Here is a 7,804-nt window from a genome sequence, read left to right as displayed (position 1 = left end):
TTATCACTCCCCTTTCGAAACGCGTGTTTTTTTTATTTTTATTGATTTATAATGTTTGCAAAATGTTGTTGGTAGAAATATTTGGCATATTTACAGTCAATATTTCTCGTTGTTTTTTTTATGTTACGAGTATTTTCCCTTTGAGCTGCAGTCGAATTTCAATTGGATTCGTTTTGATTGATAGGCCGTTTTTCCGCTATATCTTTATATGGCTCACATTTGTTTATATTGCTATTCACTTAACTCATTTCACACATTCACTCTTTACGCTTTTGACGTTGTTGGTATTGATAATATAAGTGAAGTGTTATTTATTTTGCTATAAATTGGTTAATTATATTTTAAATTAACAGTTGATATTACATGATACTGAAGATTAAAAAGAGTTGAGCTTCTGAAAGTTTCTAATTGCAATGTTATCTGAGCTGGACTGAAATCAGCACTAAAATTCAAAGAAATCTGTGTCCGAAGTTTTTACTTTCCAATTTTTTGAAAATTAATACTGGAAAGTATCGCTTTTGATAAAAAAAATTGGAAAACAGCAAAATAACTGAAGTGAAAACTTAAATAATTTTATAAATATACATATGTATTTTAAAAAACAAAAATTTTTATATGATCATTTAATAATATTTTTTTTCAGATCCTTAAAAATCCAAAAAAAATATATTCAATTTGTATTTTGTACACAGTTACATTTGAAATAATTTCGACCTCACCTTTCATGTGAACTTGTCAAGAACTATTTTACTTCATTTCTTTTAAAATTTGCAACTCATATATTGACTTACTGAACGCCATACAAATAAAAAATAGCACTCTTTTCTGTACCCCATTCGACCCTTGGCCAATTAATGACCTCTTTTAGACAAATTTCCCTACAGTTTTCAATAGATTTCCCCTACAGCTTTCAGCAGCTCAGTTCTCGGTTAAAACTACTAATTTAGCTGAAGTAAAATTGCATTGTTTGCTTCGGATTTGCAACTCAAATCCTCCCGTTTTCTCTCTCTCCCTCTCTCTCTCTCCAACTCTCTTGCTTGCTCTCTTTGTAGCTATTTCAGAGTGAAAATACATTTCCCTGCAGGCTGAACATTTCTTTAGAATTTGTTTCAACAATATCAACAACAAGCAAATAGGAGCTCACAGTAGAGAATGATACACTAGATGATATCCTGTATCTTCCACGCTTATTAACTGCAACTGTGGTGCCATTTTTACAAAGCAAAAAACCATTCAGAAATTCAGTTTTAATATTTTTAAAAAATTAGAAAAATCGCGCATAAATTAAGTATTTTGGAAGAGACTTAAGAAAACCCGGGACACCGCATTGGATCAAATTTATTCTGGAATCCCGGAAAATTTTAAATTTTTGTAAGAATTTTCAGGATACCTATGTGATAAGAAGTCTCTGAAATCACAAAGTTCAAACATATTAAGCTGTTTCCTATTTTACAGGGTATATGGCAACAATTGCAGTCCTGCTTTTGCCTTTGGACAGTGGAAAACTGAAAATCCTCAAAACAAGCCAAAATCATTAGCAACAAAATTGCAATCACGCCCCTTAGCGCCACGCCTCTTCCCCTCGACACTTCTGGCAGACTTAACAATTTAATTTAATTTGCGCACAATACACATTTGTTGTTGTGGTTGTTATGTATAAAAAGAAAACCAAACCTCAGAGATGGCAACTCCTCTGGTTTTCAACATTTTTCCAGCGTTCTTTGGTGTGTATTTCCATTTTTTTTTTTTGTGCAACTCCAGCGTCGTCATCCCGTCAAATCCTTTTTGCCTGTTGTCACAATCACAAGCACAACAAGGATGCAAGGATATGAAAAAAAAAACGCAGCCTGCTCTGCCTTTAATGCGCATTTGACATGCAAATTTATTTAATTTTCTGCTTCAAATTGTAGGGAAGATCCTTCCAGTCCCCTGGTCTGAGTTGTTGCTCTCCTGTTGCGGTTTTAATTACACGGCATTCAAAACAACAACAAGTGGAAGAACAAAGAAAATTGTCCGCTTGGCTGCCAATTTATGGCGCAACATTCCTAGATAGCCACGTCCTGTGCGCGCTTTTAACATGTCCTTTGTGGCATGCAGCATGAAATTATGAAATCAGCAGTCCCCAAACCTCAAACCAACCTGCCGCTGTTGTATGTGGGTGTGTGTGTGTGTGCTTTGTTAAAGCTTCACACGCGGCAAACTTTAAGCAAAAATCAATAACTTTTACGACGCAACGTCAAAAGGTAGTTCACCAATCCACCCTCGATACTGCTTAGGTATTTACCTCACACCCGGATACGGATACGGAAATGTATTCATGTGTGTGTGCGTGTGTGTGTATGTTCACCACGACGTCATAGACGTTGGTTCAAAAGTTACCAGACGAAGCGCCTCACAGTGGCACATTCTCTGATTTTGCTGTATAAAAATCATATCTTTTAAACCAAAAAAATATTTAAAAAATTTAAAAAGCATTTGATAAAAAACTTCTTGAGCTTAAAAATGAGTGTTTGCACTGTGTGATAGGCCCACTGGTTGATTCGGGCTTTCGTTCAAAGTTGAAAATTATTTTAAGTGCATATTTTACATGTAAAATTTAAAAAAAAATATTTTTTATTCTCTTATGATACCTTCTATCACCATTTTTTCTCGAGGTTGCATCAGTTTTTGCTCTACAACTTCAGCTGGACGCAAGAAAGACCGGGATTATTTAGTTAGAAAATTGATTACCGAAGACTCCTGTTGTAGTGGGATGGAGTCCCAAGGAAGTTCTATTCCATTAAACTAAAAAAATTGCCTAATTTTAGTGCTTTTTTTAAACATCGCTGGGATAAAAAGCCAACAAGTGAAGAAACAAAACTCTACGGCATTTTGGATTTGTAATCTTTGAAAATTTCTCTATCGAATGCATTTATTACTTTTGAAATCGCTTACATCGACAAAATGATTTAAATATAGTCCCCACCCCCTTTTGTCCCACTGTGCGCCGTTGCCAGACATTTAAAATTTTTGCCAATCACAAAATGCGCAACGTTTTACTTTGCCGCATTTCGAAAGGGGTTTTTGTGGCATAGGAAAAGGAAGACACAGAGGAAGAAGAAGACGTTAATAGGTGTAGATTACTTAGTTGATTACCGAAAGACGAGTGTCCCGACAATGTGTGCCTTTTGTCGGCTTTCTGTTTAAGTAAAATAGGCCTTTAACCGTAAGAAAATCTTTACTGTGAGTGGATTATGAACTTTATATAAAATTTATGTAAATATTAAATTCTGGTTGTAATTTTTTTAAATTTTAAATCTTTGCATTTATTTTACAATTATTGTATCGTCTAAATAAAGTGAGCTAAAGAGATTATTTTTCAATATTAATTATATAAATAATCTTTCTCGACTTTTCATATTTGAATAGGAAAAATCTTTATGCCTCAAAACAATTTACGATTCCGAAAATATTACTATTATAAGCGTCTTGAATGGTCTATATGTTTATTGAGAACTTAAAATAAATATTTAATATTTTACGCTAAATATTTATATAAATGTTGTCCATCCAAAATAACTATTATTAGTTATTAGTTCATATAAATTAAATTTGAATTTTTGACGTTTGACGTCATAGTCTCTTAATATTAAAAACTAACTTAAAACTAACTGTACATATATTTTAAAGTAACTATTTTTGGCTGTTTAAATAACATTATCAAGTTTTCATATTCAAGACTCCTACTCTATACTTAATAATATTACTTTATTTTATTATACCTTTCTTAAACAATATATGGACTTCTCATCTTCAAAACTATCTTAAACTCTAAAAGACACTTTTATGTACTCTATAAAGAGCATTTGGCTAACGACTTGTGTTTATTTGTTGGCCAGGCAACTTTGTTTACACTTTTATAGGCGAATTGTAGGCGATTTTATTTTTGTTTGGTCAGCCAGTCGTTGAGTCGTGTCGCTCTTTCATGTTGCCACTGCTACTGTAACTGCAACTCGGGGAGTGGATCATGTGGCTCACGTGGCGTATGAGCAACTTATGTATGTGTATGTGTGTGTGGCACGGCATAACCCTTTGCCAGACTTTTGTACCCTTTTGGCGCCCTTTTCGTAGGCGGCCTTTTTGACGACCTTTTGTTTAAGTTTTTCTACACGTTTTGGCCATCAGGCCAAAACCCCAAAAAAAGGTGGCGTTAATTTTACAGTCTGTGCACGTTTTGACCCTTTGCTAAAAGTTGTTCTCGTTCTCAATGTTGTTGTTTTATGTCTGGGCTTGTTGCTGTTGCTGTAGTTTGTTTTGGTCTACCATTTTTCCAGACGATATGTTGCCGCCATATTTAATTTGTTGCAAGTTTATGTCCATGTACTTGTGTCTGTGTGTTTGTGTGTGGAAGCAACGGGCGGTCGTCGCTTCCGCATCCGCTTAACAAATTTTTTATCTGCCCCGCTGCGGTTGTCTCCTCTTTCCCCTTTCCCATCCTCTCTTGGGGCTAGCAAAACTTTCTCCTAGGCACCTATCGGACAAAATGCATTCATCAAAAAAGGGAAAATCTGGGCCATAAATTAGTTGGGGCGCATTTTCAGCAGAGAATCATAAAAAAAATAGATGAAATGGATGGAGATGGAGAGTTGTAGTGAACCTGAAAAGGCAAATGGGGTTTAATCTAATTCAAGTGGCTCACAAGGGTTAAGCCCAAGTGCCAAAGTGTCGGACAATGGTATAATGAGGCGAGGGGTTAACGGGATTGCGATTGTTAATTGGCCAGGGTTATCTACTACGTCAATTGGTTCGCATAATTGGACAGACTTTGGGTTAGAAGAGTATTCTGCAAGCAAGGGAATAATTTAAGGTCTAATATAGTAGCTGAATTACTAGGGTTGTCTTTTTATAGTAAACAGTCAGGTTTACTCTATTGCTAGTTCAAGCATAGTCCTTCCTTGAAGCTACAAATATATCTCTTAATTGGACAGATTCTGGCTTAGAGTATACTGCAAACCAGGGAACACTTAAAGTTACATTAGAAAAATAAACCATCCAGGGTTGTCAGATAAAGCAAAGAATTATAGCATCTATCCTACACTGTTGACTTAATTGCATCTCACCATTGGATAGACTTTAAGCCAATGCATACTGCAATCAGGGGTATACTTGTAGAATGTTTAATAAATTGAACAACCAGAGTTGCCAGCATGTCCACAAATTTTAAACTTCGCCTTAAAGCATTATCCTACATCGCTTCATTTATTACTTATATTTTCAGTCTTCAGTAACTATAGTATTGTTAAAGTTTATTGAATTAGCAGAGTTGCCAACTCAACCAATAAGTCAGAGATTCTGTGAAATAACTACCAGCTGGCTCTACGCACACTTGTTCTTTCATAACTTGGTCGAAACGCATTCAATTAAGCCAAGCATAGGCAGACAGGGCCAACAAGTTGAACTGTGTAACGCCCAATTAACCAGACTGTCGACAACTTCCTCCAAGCGGCAACTCTGAACCCTACTTCTATAGCTCCTACTTGGCCATACTCCGGTCTGTGCGTGGACTCGCATGTAAATCAAACTGTGGTTCAAAGTTGAAAATGGGCCGAAAAATCTTTGGCTGCCACAAAAGTTGATCAAATCTTTAGCCAGCAGGCACAACAACGAACGCTCACTCCCCTCTCGCTCCCACTTTAACTTCATAGTGCTCGCCAAAAGTCGTATACCAAATCGCATAAATAACACTCCAGGCGGAGGGTCCGTTAGGGGCGCGTAGGTGGAACCGCACACATTTCCGCTGATGATGCCGAGACCAGAACAAGACTCGGAAGAGCGGGAGAACTGGGGGAGGCAGGGAGTAGGTAGCCACTCCCACGTTAAGCACATTTATCACGCATACGTAGCGTATGCCGTGCCACAGAACAAATGCTCGCAACTCCCTCCTCTCCTCCTCTTCCCAGTCGAGCTGCGAATTGCAAATTTCCGCAACTCGACGCGATTGCAAATGCGAATGTTGTAGAGTATAGCCAAGGCCTAGACTAACCCAGTCCCCCTATTTACCCCTCCCACCGTCCACTCAAACAGTGGCTTGCAAGTTCAACTGCATTCAAATTTCAAATGCAATTATTTATAGTCCAGCAGGTGGTAGCATAACTTTGTTATGCACTGTGTAACCCGGTGGGAACTTTTAAATTTCATTTGAAAATATTCTTGGTTCCAGATTTGTTAATAAATTCACATTATCTGTACTTCAATGGGAGCTCAACAGGTAAATTAGATCATCTTAAATAAATTATAAACTGACTTGGGGTTTTTAAACTAAGTTTTAATGAGCTTTCATAAATCTTTATTAATGTTGTTTAAGCTAATGTAAGCTTTAAAAGAATCTTGTAAATATTTCTAGTTAGCTTAAAGGAGTATTATAATGGGAAACTTTGTGGGGCATAAAAATTAGTTTTAAATATACGATTTTTTTATGCATAATTAATTTAATTAAACTTTTTTTCTTCACATTAAATCCTAAGACTCTCTTTGTTTTCTTGTATTTTGATCTATTTTAAATTAAGTATTAAGTAAAAATTTTAGATCTAAACAAAAATTGAATGTAACGGATGAATTTATTTTCCACCAGTGTACCAATATATGTATTATGGGTATTCTTGAAGACATTCGACTGTCAATTAATTTATGATCATTGAGCAACCTTTTTATAAAGTCTTTTTGTAAGCTGTAGGGTATTTTTAAATTTGTGCTACCCCTTCGGGAGCTTTGTTATTCCATTTGAAGGACATTGAATGCGACTGATGCTTGTAACGAGCCTCGTTTGATGGACATTTCAGCGCTCGCGTTGATTGATGGCGTCAGTTGATGCAATTCGAGCTAACCTACATCATCCCCAACCCCTCGGGGCAGTGTTTTGGTCATTTTTCAAAAATTTAATTGAGCTTTTGCCCGTTGGCTGTTTTAAGTAAATAATGCATTATTTATGAGTAGCTTCCGCCAATACCAAATGACTAGCAAAACTTTTAAAGGGAGACGTTTTGGCCCAGAGGGGATGAGGGTGTAGTATGGGGACCTTGTGATTGCGCAAATAGCAACAAATGAGCTGTAAAAATGGCGTAAACAGAAGACAACAAACGAAAACGTAAACTTTTAATCAAGAAATTCGCCAGCGGGTCTTCAACAAAGTCTTTGCACTTAACTAACCCCCCAACCCTTAACTCAACAACAAGGGAGAGACAGTGAGAGAGAGAGAGAGAGAGAGAGTAAAAGCCCAAAAGCCTGAGGCTCAGCAATAAGAGAACATGCAGAGCTTTTACATCTAATTAGTTTGTTATGACTGCGGTTGAAGTTGAATCTGAAACTGAAACTGTGGCATTTAAAAGTTGACATTTCACCCTGGTCCAAGAATAAGGGGCAAGTTTTCCCTCTGAAATTGGTCAACTAATATGGCCTAAGACGCAAAATGCCCAAGAGTTCAACAAAGGGAGGAGTTGTCTGTTGCCAAGAAATGGGATTTACATTCAAAGTCTGTTCTGTAAATACTTGCACTTTTCCTATGTAACTAACTGACAAACCCTTTTGGCTTAGGGCCGAGTCCTTTTAGCATTAAGTCTTCGAAAAACCCGCACATACATATGAGTTAACCCTTCCTAATTTGGACGCCATGTTTCCAGCTTGTTTATTTATTTCTTCTCCTTTTATTGTTTCTCTTTTCGCCACAAACTGACAGCCAAACAACAACTGGAACATAACCAAAGCTATGTACGAGAATGCGGATTGATTTTTGTATTTTCTAGCTACAAATGAGGTTGTACTTTTTGCG

Source organism: Drosophila innubila (assembly GCF_004354385.1).
Source record: "Drosophila innubila isolate TH190305 chromosome 3L unlocalized genomic scaffold, UK_Dinn_1.0 0_D_3L, whole genome shotgun sequence".
NCBI classification, from domain to species: Eukaryota; Metazoa; Arthropoda; class Insecta; order Diptera; family Drosophilidae; genus Drosophila; species Drosophila innubila.
Note: the sequence above shows the minus strand (reverse complement) of the source record.